This window comes from Bufo bufo, chromosome 6 (assembly GCF_905171765.1).
Source record: "Bufo bufo chromosome 6, aBufBuf1.1, whole genome shotgun sequence".
Lineage (NCBI taxonomy): Eukaryota > Metazoa > Chordata > Amphibia > Anura > Bufonidae > Bufo > Bufo bufo.
In genome coordinates, this window is record NC_053394.1 from 304601679 (window position 1) to 304615455 (window position 13777).

The window sequence follows — 13777 nt, forward strand, 5'->3', positions numbered from 1 at the left end:
GGAGCTAAGATTTGAATAAAAATAGGAGAGTGATCTGATATGTGTATGGAACCTATCGAAGCTTCACTGCACAGATGTAAGTGCTCCTTAGAAATAAACAAATAGTCAAGACGGTGATAAGTGCCATGCATTGGAGAGTAGAATGTATAATCCAATGTATTGGGATGGTGAGAACGCCAAACATCTATCAGGTTAAGGTTCCATAGGTTATTCCTAATAGCTTTAAGGGATTTGCCGGATTGGGTCGATTTGCGTGAAGATATGTCTAATTGCGGGAATAGGGCAACATTCAAATCTCCTCCCATTATCACTATTCCTTCTTTGAAAGAGTTAATAATAGGGACAATAGTAGCAAGCCATTGGGATTGATTTGAGTTAGGAGCGTATATATTTATAAAGGTATATGTTTGCTGGCCTATAGTGCCTTTAACTAAAATATATCTTCCGTCAGGGTCTAACACTTGATTGATATGCTTAAAGGGAATCTTCCTTTGGAATCCTATACTAACCCCACTTGATGCTGAGGAATTGCCTCCACAATGGTACCAATTAGAGTAATAAGAAAACTGCATATTAGGGTACTGATTGAAACGGTAATGTGTCTCCTGGAGGAACACCACTTCAGTTTTAGCCTTTCTTAAAATGGTAAAGATTTGACTCCTTTTGGAAGGGGAGTGGAAGCCTTTAACATTGTAAGAAGCTATGCGTAAATCAGCCATTTAATAAGGCGTGGGTGTATTTACCTTTTTGCCGGTGGTATATCCTCCAGGAGAGTGTAAAAGTTTCATGGGTCTCTGCCTTTTGGTGAGAAATCAGGACCATGTTGTAGCGAGATTCGCGTAGTGCTAGAGAAAATAACAAGTACCTTGGTAGAAAGGTAGGGTAAGAAAATAGAATAAAACATATTAAAACAACAAAAGAAAGAACAAGCATAATTATATATGCGTAATATGCATTATACATATTATACATGTGAGGGGTAATTGGTCAAGTGACCGAGGAGGAGGTCGTATAACACCCTAAATAGGGCTATGGAATAAGAGGCAGGAAAGGGTCAAACCTTATGGTAAGCAGATTTGGCACAAACATATGGATATATTCATTATAAGTCCACATGAGCAGGCAGAGATAGGCACATAATACTTAAGCAGTAGATATGGGCTATGTGGATCAGAACAAGGGGAGGTATGAGGACCTGCTATTGATCTTGCGAAAGGCTTCTAGGCATAAGTTGGTGGCCTCTTCTCTTGGAGCGTGAGGACTTTGGGGTTCGTAGCACTTCAAAGGGAGTCACTCTAGGAAGGTCTGGCAGGTCACCTAGATCCTGGAAAAGTTCCCAATTTTCAATAGGCAACGGAGAGACATTTAGTAGATCAAAGGTGGGAGCAAGGTCTGAGAATGATGAAATGTTGATCCTTTTTCCTGCAAATGTGAATGCTAGGCCAAAGGGATAGGACCAGCGGTACAGAACCTTATTGGACCGGAGCCAGTCGGTCAAAGGTTTGAGCGCTCTGCGCTTTTTCAAAGTAGAAGGAGCTAAGTCCTGATAAATTTCCAGCCTGGAGTCTTCATAGGCTAGGTCAGGATGGTTGCGTGCAGCCTCTAAGATGGCCACTTTGACCGGAAAGTTCAGAAACTTACAGATGATATCTCTGGGCGGCTCGGTCGGCTTGGGTTTAGGACGCAGGGCCCTATGAGTGCGTTCAATGATGACATCTTGTAAGAAATCGGGGCCCAGCAATGAACTGCATATGGTAAGTATGGTTGCTGAGATGTCGCCAGGCAGAACCGACTCTGGGAACCCTCTGAACCTTAAATTATTTAGGCGCCCCCTGTTTTTCTGATACTCAAGAGCGCTATGCAGCTCATTCAGGTGGGCAGTGCATCGGCGGAGGGAAGCTGACACTGCCGATTGAGGATATAGGGAAGCGATTTGATGGGATTCCAGGGTTTCTACCCTATCCCCGATTTGCCTCACCTCTTGCCTGCATGCCGAAAGTTCTGTGAGAATCGGCTCCATCACCCTGCTGAGAGCCCGGTCAAGATATTTTCTTGTAAGCGGTAATTCGGAGCCAGCCTGAATATCTTCAGAATCGCTTTCTCCCTCCGATCGTGCAGGAGCGCGCTTTGGGGCTTTAGGCTGAGAGGCAGGCGCCATTTTAGGTTCCCTGGATGCGATCGTTGCGGCCGCTTTCTTAAGAAATTTCTCCATATCTCCGCCGGAGATCTGGCTTTTGGGGGTAGCCAGGTGTTCTCCTTGCTTGGGGTTCCCAATTTTTACCATTTTCGCCTGTTTGTGCTGAAGATTGCTGGTGTTAGGGACAAACCTCCTAGCAGAGCAGCAGACTATGAGTCCATCTCTGTCTGGCGCAAACTCCGCCCCCATGCTCAAGGACTCTTTGAGGCAGAATTGCCGCATGGTGTGAATTACCAACACCGCAAGGTGACTTTTTGTTTGTTTATGACTGCTTATTTTGTCACTTGCCTAAAGTGTGAATAAAACACTCAACTGTTTGATCCAAAGAACTTGTTGTTGCCTCTACTGGGTTCTCACCCTTCAAACTGCTATATGGCAGTCACCCTCGTGGTCTCTTGGACGTGGCCAAAGAGGCGTGGGAACAACAACCCACTCCACATAAAAGTGTCATTGAGTACGATACCTAGGTGCAAGATCGGATAGAGACAGTGTTGCCTCTTGTTAGGGAGCATATGGAGGCAGCTCAGCGAGCCCAGAGTCGGGTCTATAATCGGCAGGCTCGGGTCCAGATCTTTAACCCGGGTGATTGGGTTTTGGTTCTCGTGCCGACCGTGGAAGTAAGTACCTGGCTAGGTGGCAGGGGCCCTACGAGGTACTCGACAAAATTGGAGATGTAAACCACAAGGTACATCAGCCAGCGCGGTGAAAGTCGGAGCAGGTTTACCATGTGAATTTACTCAAACCGTGGAAAGATAGGGAAACCTGTACAGAAGACAGCCAGCGAACGGGTTTTCTGTCTGATGCAACAGTAAAAATTGCTGACAGCCTCTCCTCTAAACAGACTCAGGAGGCCAGGGAGTTCGTTAGTCGGAACACAGATGTTCTCTGACCTCCGTGGACGCACTTCCATAATCCAGCATGATATTATCATTGAGCCTCAGGCAAAAGTCAGATTAAAACCATAACGGGTACCCGAGGCTCGGCGACAAGCCATATCGGAGGAGGTGCAGCTAATGTTGCAGCTAGACGTCATTGAGGAGTCAAAAAGTGAGTGAGCCAGTAATATAGTATTGATACCCAAGCCGGATAGGACATTTCGGTTTTGTAACGACTTTCGAAAACTTAACGAGGTTTCCAAATTCGATGCGTATCCCATGCCCCGAGTGGATGAGCTCATCGTGAGGTTAGGACAAGCCCGTTTTTTTTTCTGTTTTGGACCTCACAAAAGGGTATTGGCAGGTGCCCTTAACAGAGGCTGCCAAAGAGAAAACTGCCTTCATCACGCCTGAGGGGCTGTATCAATATAAGTTCTTACCCTTTGGTCTGCATGGCGCCCCCACCACTTTTCAGCGACTAATGGACATTGTGCTTCATCCACATCGTCGGTAGACTTCGGCTTACCTGGACGATATTGTCATCCACAGTACCAACTGGGAAAGTCACCTACCCAAAGTGCAGGCTGTAGTGGACTCCCTTCGGAAAGCTGGCCTAACCAGCTTACCCCAAAAAATGTGCGATAGGGTTATAAGAGACTAAATACCTGGGGTATGTCATTAGGCGTGGAGTCATCAAACCCCAAGTGAACAAAATAGAGGCGATACGGAATTGGCCCCGACCTGTCACCACTAGGCAAATAAAGTAATTCCTGGGAATGGTGGGCTATTACATGAGGTTTGTTCCCCACTTTGCTACTCTAGCTGTGCCCTTGACAGGGCTCTTGAAGGGACGAAAATCAGTGATGGTTCGCTGGGATGATCGGGCGGAAGAGGCTTTCTCCGATTTGAAGTCGGCCCTGTGCGGGTCCCAGTTTTTGGTGACGCCCGACTCCAAAAGGGAGTTTATAATACAGACCGATGCCTCTGAAGTAGGCCTCGGTACTGTACTGTCTCAGGAAGTCAACAGGGAGGAGCATCCCGTTGTCTTCCTTAGCCGTAAGCTCACCCCAGCCAAGACCCGGTATAGTATAGTGGAGAGACAGTACCTGGCTATCAAGTGGGCACTAGAATCTCTCCGTTATTATTTATTGGGGAGAAAATTCCGCCTGGTGACTGACCACTCCCCTCTCAAGTGGATGTGTTCACCCCCTCAGGGTTATACAAAGGGGGGGTATGTGACACAGTGAGAGGTTTTGTCACGGCTGTATGTGAGCAACAATAGTATACACAGTAAAAGAGCTACTGACCGGACCCAAACTAGGGAGGATAAAGGGTGACCCCTGTCAGACCCTCAAAGCTCTCCCTATGCTGCTAAAGCACATGCCCGGATCCAAATGGCGGAACGAGGCATGCCCACATGCCTAAGACTGATGACCACTGTAACCCCTACAATAGTGGAAGGGGCACGGCCACCGGTGCCCTACTCAGTATATGGAGGGAACCGTGGCCACCTCAGATCCAGTCAGAAAATAATCAGGTACACAACAATGTCTGTACACTTAGCTGAAGGTGTTGCAGCCGCAGAGAAGACGGATCCAAGGACAGCTGGCAATATCCGGAGTGCTTGCTGCAGCAGAACACAGGTCCAGTGAACTGATAGCTACAAGTGAAGATACTAAAGCAAGAGCTACAACTGAAATGAGAACTATAATCCACGCCCTACAATAGGAGGAGGGGTGATATAAAGAGAGGGAAATCAAACGCATGAGGAACAGCTGGGAGGAAGGAAACCAAAAGTAAACAGAGCAGTGAGAACTCCTCCCAGCTCTAGTAGTGACATCATCACAGGGGTGGAGAAACAGAGCTGTGAGAACGTCCCAAAGCTCTGGTAGTGACAGTACCCCCCCCCCCTCTACGGGTGGACTCCGGACACCCAGGACCCACCTTCTCAGGATGAGCCCTATGAAATGCCCTGATGAGGCGAGTGGCTTTAATGTCCGACACCGGAGCCCACATCCTCTCCTCAGGACCATAACCCTTCCAATGAACGAGGTACTGAAGAGAACCGCGGACAATGCGAGAGTCCACAATTCTGGAAACCTCAAACTCCAGATTGCCATCAACCAAAATCGGAGGAGGAGGCAAAGAGGAGGGTACCGTGGGCTGGACATATGGTTTTAAGAGAGATCTGTGAAATACATTATGTATCTTCCAAACCCGTGGAAGATCAAGACGGAAGGCAACAGGATTGATGACTGACAAGATTTTATAAGGCCCAATAAACTTGGGACCCAATTTCCAGGAGGGAACCTTCAGTTTAATATTTCTTGTAGACAACCACACCAGATCACCCACATTCAGGTCCGGACCAGGCACACGTCTCTTATCAGCCACACGCCTATACCTCTCACTCATCTTTTTAAGATTACTCAGAATCTTTTGCCAAATGGTAGACAAAGACGAGGAAAATCTCTCCTCCTCAGGTAAACCAGAAAGAGCCCCTCCCGAGAATGTCCCAAACTGCGGATGGAACCCATATGCACCAAAGAATGGTGACTTATCAGAAGATTCCTGACGACGGTTGTTCAGAGCAAACTCAGCAAGAGGGAGAAATGAACACCAATCCTCCTGGTTCTCTGCCACAAAACAGCGCAAATATGTCTCCAGATTCTGATTGAGGCGCTCAGTCTGACCATTCGACTGCGGGTGAAAAGCAGAAGAGAAGGACAGCCGAACCCCCAGGCGAGAACAGAAAGCCCTCCAGAACCTGGACACAAACTGCGTGCCTCTATCGGAAACAATATCAGAGGGAATGCCGTGCAATTTAACAATATGGTCGACAAAAGCTTGCGCCAACGTTTTAGCATTGGGTAAACCAGGGAAAGGTACGAAATGAGCCATCTTGCTAAAACGGTCCACCACCACCAGGATCACCGACTTCCCCGAGGAACGAGGAAGATCCGTGATAAAGTCCATGGACAGGTGTGTCCAAGGACGGGAAGGTATGGGTAACGGGAGAAGGGAACCTGAAGGCCGTGAACGAGGGACCTTAGCGCGAGCGCACGTCTCACAAGCAGCCACAAAACCCTCCACCGACTTACGAAGAGCCGGCCACCAAAATCTCCGAGCAATGAGATCTACCGTGGCTCTACTCCCGGGGTGACCAGCAAGAACCGTATCATGATGCTCCTTAAAGAGTTTGTGATGTAGCTCAGGAGGCACGAACAACTTCCCAGAAGGACAACAGGCAGGTGCCTCAGTCTGGGCAGCCTGGACCTCGGCCTCCAAATCGGAATATAGAGCAGAAACAACTACCCCCTCCGCCAAAATGGGACCCGGGTCCTCGGAGTTTCCTCCTCCCGGAAAACAGCGAGAGAGAGCATCAGCCTTCACATTTTTTATCCCAGGTCGGAATGTAACAACAAAATTGAATCTGGAGAAGAACAGAGACCATCTGGCCTGTCTCGGATTCATACGCCTGGCCGACTCCAAGTATGCCAGATTCTTATGGTCGGTAAAAACGGTGATAGGGTGCCTGGCCCCCTCCAACCAATGGCGCCATTCCTCGAAAGCCAACTTGATGGCCAACAACTCCCTATCTCCCACATCATAGTTTCTCTCTGCCGGGGAGAGTTTTTTAGAGAAAAAGGCACAGGGTCGCCATTTGGCAGGAGAAGGGCCCTGGGACAAAACCGCACCCACACCCACCTCGGAAGCATCCACCTCAACAATAAAAGGTAAGGAAACATTGGGATGCACCAAGACGGGAGCAGACGCAAAACTCTCTTTAATCTTAGAAAAGGCTGCAAGCGCCTCCTCCGACCAAGAGGAAAAATCTGCCCCCTTTTTTGTCATGTCAGTAAGGGGTTTGACAACAGAGGAATAATTCAAAATGAACTTTCTGTAATAGTTCGCAAAACCCAGAAAGCGCATCAATGCCTTCTGATTCTCAGGAAGCTCCCACTCAAGTACAACCCGGACCTTCTCCGGATCCATGCGAAAACCAGATGCAGAGAGGAGAAAACCCAGAAATTGAATCTCCGATACCATAAAAAGACATTTCTCCAGCTTGGCGTACAATTTATTTTCCCGCAGAATCTGCAGAACCTGAAAAAGATGATCCTGATGGGTCTGAACATCAGGGGAAAAAATCAAAATATCATCAAGATACACCAATACAAATTTCCCCATTAAATGGTAGAAAATACTATTAACAAAATGCTGAAAGACGGCCGGAGCATTCATCAGGCCGAAAGGCATAACGAGATTCTCGAAATGCCCGTTAGGGGTATTAAAGGCCGTTTTCCATTCATCCCCCTCTCTGACCCTGACCAGGTTGTACGCGCCTCTCAAATCCAATTTGGAAAACACCTTGGCCCCAACAATTTGGTTGAAGAGGTCCGGGATCAGAGGAAGGGGATAGGGATCGCGAATCGTGATACGGTTCAGCTCCCTAAAATCTAGGCAAGGTCTCAGAGAGCCATCTTTTTTTTTAACAAAAAAAAAACCCGCGGCCACAGGTGACTTTGAGGGACGAATATGCCCCTTCTCGAGACTCTCGGAGATATAAGTTCGCATTGCGATTCTTTCCGGTTGTGAGAGATTGTAGAGGCGTGCTTTTGGCAGCTTGGCGCCAGGAATGAGGTTAATGGGACAGTCAAACTCCCGGTGAGGAGGTAGCTCCTGAACACCGCTCTCGGAAACCACGTCCGAGAAATCAGAGAGAAATGATGGCACAGTTTTAGTAGACACCTCTGCAAAAGTCGCTGTGAGACAATTCTCTCTACAAAAGTCACTCCACTCATTTATTTGCCTTCCTTGCCAATCAATAGTGGGGTTATGTCTAGTGAGCCAGGGTAACCCCAAAACTAGAGGAGAAGGAAATCCGTTAAGGACAAAACAAGATATATCCTCCACATGAGTGTCACCTACAGCTAGCCAGATATTGTGAACAATGCCCTTCAGAGATCTCTGTGAGAGTGGAGCAGAGTCAATAGCAAAAACAGGTATATCCTTTTCTAATGTGCAAACCTGAAAACCATGCATGGCTACAAATTGAGTGTCAATAAGATTGACGGCCGCTCCACTATCGACAAAAATCTCACAAGAAATGACTTTGCTCTCTAGCGCCACCCTGGCAGACAGGATAAAACGGGAACTGCAGGTCAGAGGAAAAGCATCAATTCCTACATCAACTTTGCCCAAAGTAGCAGATGAAGCAGAACTTGATGATTTACCTTTTGAGGTTTTTCCTCTTATTATCGCTCTTAGTACAGTTCAAGAATCTCCTAGACGGACAAACATTTGCCAAATGACCTATGCCCCCACAACAAAAACACACCATACTCTGAGGACTAAATCCTCTTTTATCAGGGGCAAGTCGACCTAGCTGCATGGGCTCCTCCTCAGAGGGGAGCGAGACAGGATGAGGCCCCTGCACACTGAATGAGTCCGCACCACTGCCCCTAGACTGACAATGGCTGGACAGAGAGGTCTCGTTTCTTTCTCTTAGACGCCTGTCAAGGCGTACCGCCAATGACATGGCAGACTCTAAGGACGTTGGTCTCTCATGGAAAGCAAACGCATCTTTCAATCTCTCTGAGAGACCATGACAGAACTGACTCCGGAGTGCAGCATCATTCCAACCCGAATCAGCTGCCAATCTCCGAAATTCAGAACAATAAAGCTCCGCAGACAGTTTGTTCTGGCATAAAACACGTAAGTTAGATTCGGCCAGAGCAACACGATCCGGGTCATCATAAATCTGCCCCAGGGCCACAAAAAATCTTTCCACGGATCGAAGGGAGGGATCCCCTGATGGCAGCGAAAAAGCCCAAGTCTGAGCATTACCCCTGAGCAGGGAGATGACAATCCTCACCCTCTGCTCCTCCTTACCAGAGGAGTGGGGACACAAGCAAAAATTGAGTTTGCATGCCTCTCTGAAGCGAACAAAATTCTCACTGCCCCCGGAGAACGTTTCCGGAAGTGAGACCTTTGGCTCGCAACAGACTCCATGAGCCGGAGCAGAGCCCAATGCTTGAAGCTGAGTCATAGATTGACGGAGATCCGCTACTTCCAAAGAAAGACCCTGCATGCGGTCAACCAGGCCAGAAAGCGGATCCATGTCAAAAAAGGACGGTTTTGGTGGATTATAATGTCACGGCTGTATGTGAGCAACAATAGTATACACAGTAAAAGAGCTACTGACCGGACCCAAACTAGGGAGGATAAAGGGTGACCCCTGTCAGACCCTCAAAGCTCTCCCTATGCTGCTAAAGCACATGCCCGGATCCAAATGGCGGAACGAGGCATGCCCACATGCCTAAGACTGATGACCACTGTAACCCCTACAATAGTGGAAGGGGCACGGCCACCGGTGCCCTACTCAGTATATGGAGGGAACCGTGGCCACCTCAGATCCAGTCAGAAAATAATCAGGTACACAACAATGTCTGTACACTTAGCTGAAGGTGTTGCAGCCGCAGAGAAGACGGATCCAAGGACAGCTGGCAATATCCGGAGTGCTTGCTGCAGCAGAACACAGGTCCAGTGAACTGATAGCTACAAGTGAAGATACTAAAGCAAGAGCTACAACTGAAATGAGAACTATAATCCACGCCCTACAATAGGAGGAGGGGTGATATAAAGAGAGGGAAATCAAACGCATGAGGAACAGCTGGGAGGAAGGAAACCAAAAGTAAACAGAGCAATGAGAACTCCTCCCAGCTCTAGTAGTGACATCATCACAGGGGTGGAGAAACAGAGCTGTGAGAACGTCCCAAAGCTCTGGCAGTGACAGGTTTGGTCTGGGAAAACAGGTATTTTCCTCCCAGCATGTGCCAGGTGAGGTCAAATACCGGACCAGATTTTAAGTGCCGATCCGGGTTTTGGCAGCACCTGGCTGTCATTAAATAGGCAGCTGGGCTCAGAAGCGAGGTCTCTGTGTTGGGATCTGGGAGCCTTGTGTCTGGATGAAGGCTTGCTACCTGTTTGGCGGGAAAACAGGTTGGTGCTGCTATGCTCAAGGACTCTTTGAGGCAGAATTGCCACATAGTGTGAATTATCACCAACACAGCAAGGTGACTTTTTGCTTGTTTATGACTGCTTGTTTTGTCACTTGCCTAAAGTGTGAATAAAACACTGAACTGTTTGGTCCAAAGAACTTGTTGTTGCCTCTATACTGCGTCCGCTAATCCTGTCTACCAGAGCAAAACCCCACAATACTTAGGCCATGTAGTCTCTGGATGGGGTGGCTCCAGACCCTGAGAAAGTAAGAGCCGTGGTGGAGTGGACGGTGACAAAGACAAAGACAGAGGTGTGAGCCTTCTCGGGCCTAGTGGGATACTATCGGCTCTGCATTGAAGGTTTTGCCAAAACGTCAGCTCCGCTGCACCAACTGCTAGTTGGGCATCCTCAGAAAATGAAAACATTTCGCCAAGCAGAGGTGACATCACAGTGGACCGGAGACCATCAGTCTGAATTTCAGGAACTGAAAACAAAGCTCATGACAGCCCTCGTGTTGGCATTTGCAGATTTACATTGTCATTCCTATTGTACACGGATGCCAGTTTGCAAGGCTTGGGTGCAGTCCTCTCACAAATTCAGGACGGAAAAGAGAAGGTAATTGCATATAGCAGTCGAAGTTTGAGGCCCACAGAAAGAAATCCAGCTAATTACAGCTGTTTCCGCCTGGAACTGCTGGCCATAGTCTGGGCAGTCACAGAAACATTTGCTGAGTATCTAGCAAGGAGTTGAGTGGAGATCTATACGAACAACAATCCTCTGGCCTACTTGTCGACAGCAAAACTGGGGGCATTGGAGCAGCGTTGGGTAGCCCACTTAGCCCGGTTTGATTATGTGGTCCTTTATAAGCTGGGAAAAAACAACAGGACTGAGGATGCTCTCTCGCGAAGACCGATAAATCATTCGGGCCCTGAAGTGGATGAACAACTGGAAGCAGTTTAAATACCTCCAATACGAACTTCACAAAGAGCAGGGAAGTGTAAAGTCGTGGTTGTTGACACTTTGGCCTCTGAGTTACCCACTAAGAGAGAGTGGGAGATAAAACACAGCAATAACCCTGATGTGGCCCGCATACAAGAGGCAGTCAGACGGAAATGCAAATTAAAGTATGAAGAACGAGCAAGTCTGACTCCCTGGAGACATGCTCTCTTGCGACAGTGGGAAAAACTGGAAGTTCGAGACAAAGTGCTATATCGCGAATCTGGATTCCCAAAGAACATTGTGAAATCTGGCAAGTGGTAATGCCTCCAGATTCAGTGGCAAATGTCAGGTAATCCATCGTAGTTCAGGCCACGGCTGTGTGAAAAAAAAGACTGTTCAATTACTGAGGAATTACTTCTTTGCACCAGGGGTAGCACAAACTGCAGAGACAGTGTGCAAGGTTTGTCCGCAGTGTGCTGTCCCCAAAGCTGCGGAACAACATGCCCCACCACTGACTATTGTGACAAATGAACCATTTGAACTTCTAACTACAGACTTCTTGACAGTAAAAGCCGTGACCTCCGGGCACAAATATGCATTCATCTGCATCGACCACTTCTCCAAGTTTGCAGTGGTTGTGCTAACATATGACCAGACAGCAACCACCACTGCAGAAACATTGTGGAAGCATGTGATTCGGCCATATGGATGTCCCAAGCGAATTTTGTCTGATCAAGGTCTGAATTTTGAAGATGTGGTTGTTCAGGAACTGTGTCAGTACCATGGGATTCGGAAGTTGAGAACAACCTCATTTCATCCACAAGGTAACAGTGTGTGCGAACCGTTCAATCGGACATTTTTGGGCATGATCCGCACATTAGGAGAGGAGCATCAAGAGCGCTGGCCAGAGTTTATGGACAATGTGGTATGGGCGTACAATCACACCATCCATAGCACTACTGGCTACACCCCCCACCAATTGTTGTTTGGATGTTTTGGAGGGCTAATGCTAGCCCTACTGATGGAGCAACCTGAAGAAGAAGTGGAGCAATGGACCTCAACAGAGTGGTTGCAAGAGCACCAATACCGTCTGAACCTGTACTCTAATAAGGTAGGCACATCAGCGTTCAGAGACCAAGGAACCGATTATGATAGTTACCCTCCAACCTGGAGATCGGGTGTTAGTCCGCAACAAGTGAGCTCGACGGATGGGGAAGTTGGAGCCCAAATGGGAGCGGCAGCCACATGTGTTGGTCCGACAGATTGACCCCCGTTTCCCAGTATATGAAGTAAAGCCAGAAAATCGGGAAGGACCTAGTCGAAATCTCCACAGGAATATGCTGAGACCCTGCACCTTCCCTGCTACAGAACCTCTACCTCAGCGTATTGAAGAAGGCCCGGTACAAGAACAGTCAAAATGGTGGATAGTCGACCCTAGCACAGGAAACTGGGATGTTGAACCTAGGCCTGAGTCTGAAGGGGACACCCCTCCAGTTACAAAGGAAGCTGATGGGTCAAGATACCCCCCTCGGTCTACACGGGGAGTACAGCCTGGCCATCTCCGGGACTTTGAAGTTGGAGCGCAGGGACTGCACTCATTAAAAAGGGGGAATGTGTAAGGGGTACAAGTTTGATAGTGGCAAACCCCCTTCAAAACAATATTGACTTGTGCATTCCAATACCATTACTGGTGCTCTGCTGCCATCTAGGCGCAAGACCTTGCATCTATTTTGGACATTAATTGTACAAAGATTCTGAATGATGTCACTTTTTGGAAGGAACAGAAAAGTTCTGGCTGAGAGGCAGAGAAGCAGAGAGGAGAGAGAGCTCAGAGAATATGGTGCATAAAGTCCTGCAAGGCTACAAATCAGGATGATAGAAGTTGATCATCTGCTTTGAGAAGAGAAGCTTCCTCCAACAAGTGCAGACTACACACATAGGGCCAGATTTATCATTACTCTGACAGCTCACTCCACTTTCACATATGGCTAAAGTCAGTTTTAGCCAAGTCAGATTTATGATCGGCCCTTTAAGACTGTAATAAATGTGGTTTGACGATAGCAGTTTATCCGTCAGTAAGCAGCTTTACAAAAGTCGCACATCTTTACGAAAAAGTCGCACGTTTTTATGAAAAAGTCGCATGTTCTATTAAAAAGTCTCATAAGATAAGCATGGTCCTCACTGGAGTGAAATTGCGACTTTTTTGCGACTTTTTTAAATAGTCCCAATAGTAAATCTGTCTAGAGATTCATTTACATAAGAAAACACACCCACTTTTAGAAAACTGGCGAGCATAGTGCAGAGCAGAAAAAAGTCGCAAATTTGTGCGCAGTTTTAGCGTTTGGGACTTTTTTGGGACTTTTTCACTCCATTATTCTGACCTGAGCTAATGATAAATCTGGCCCAGAGACTTTATCCAAAGCAAGCCGCACGTGGGCCTAATTTGATGCTATACACCTGAAACATCATCACTGCAGGAAATACATCCCCTGCCCAGGAAGAACCAGAGGGAAACCATAAAGTTAAGTGGGCGTTACTTGGCATGTAAGTAGACTATAAATACATATACATTGTGCACTGGCTGATATCTAGGAGTGCCTTGGTGGTGGATAAAGAACATTGGAATAATCTAGAAAGAGACTGTCACCGTTAATAATTGTTTGAGCTACCAGGTTGCTTGTGTTCCTGTTCATTAAGAGGCTATATTATAAATCTGTACTGAACCACTTACTGAAGACGTTCTTGAGTAAAATATCCAGTT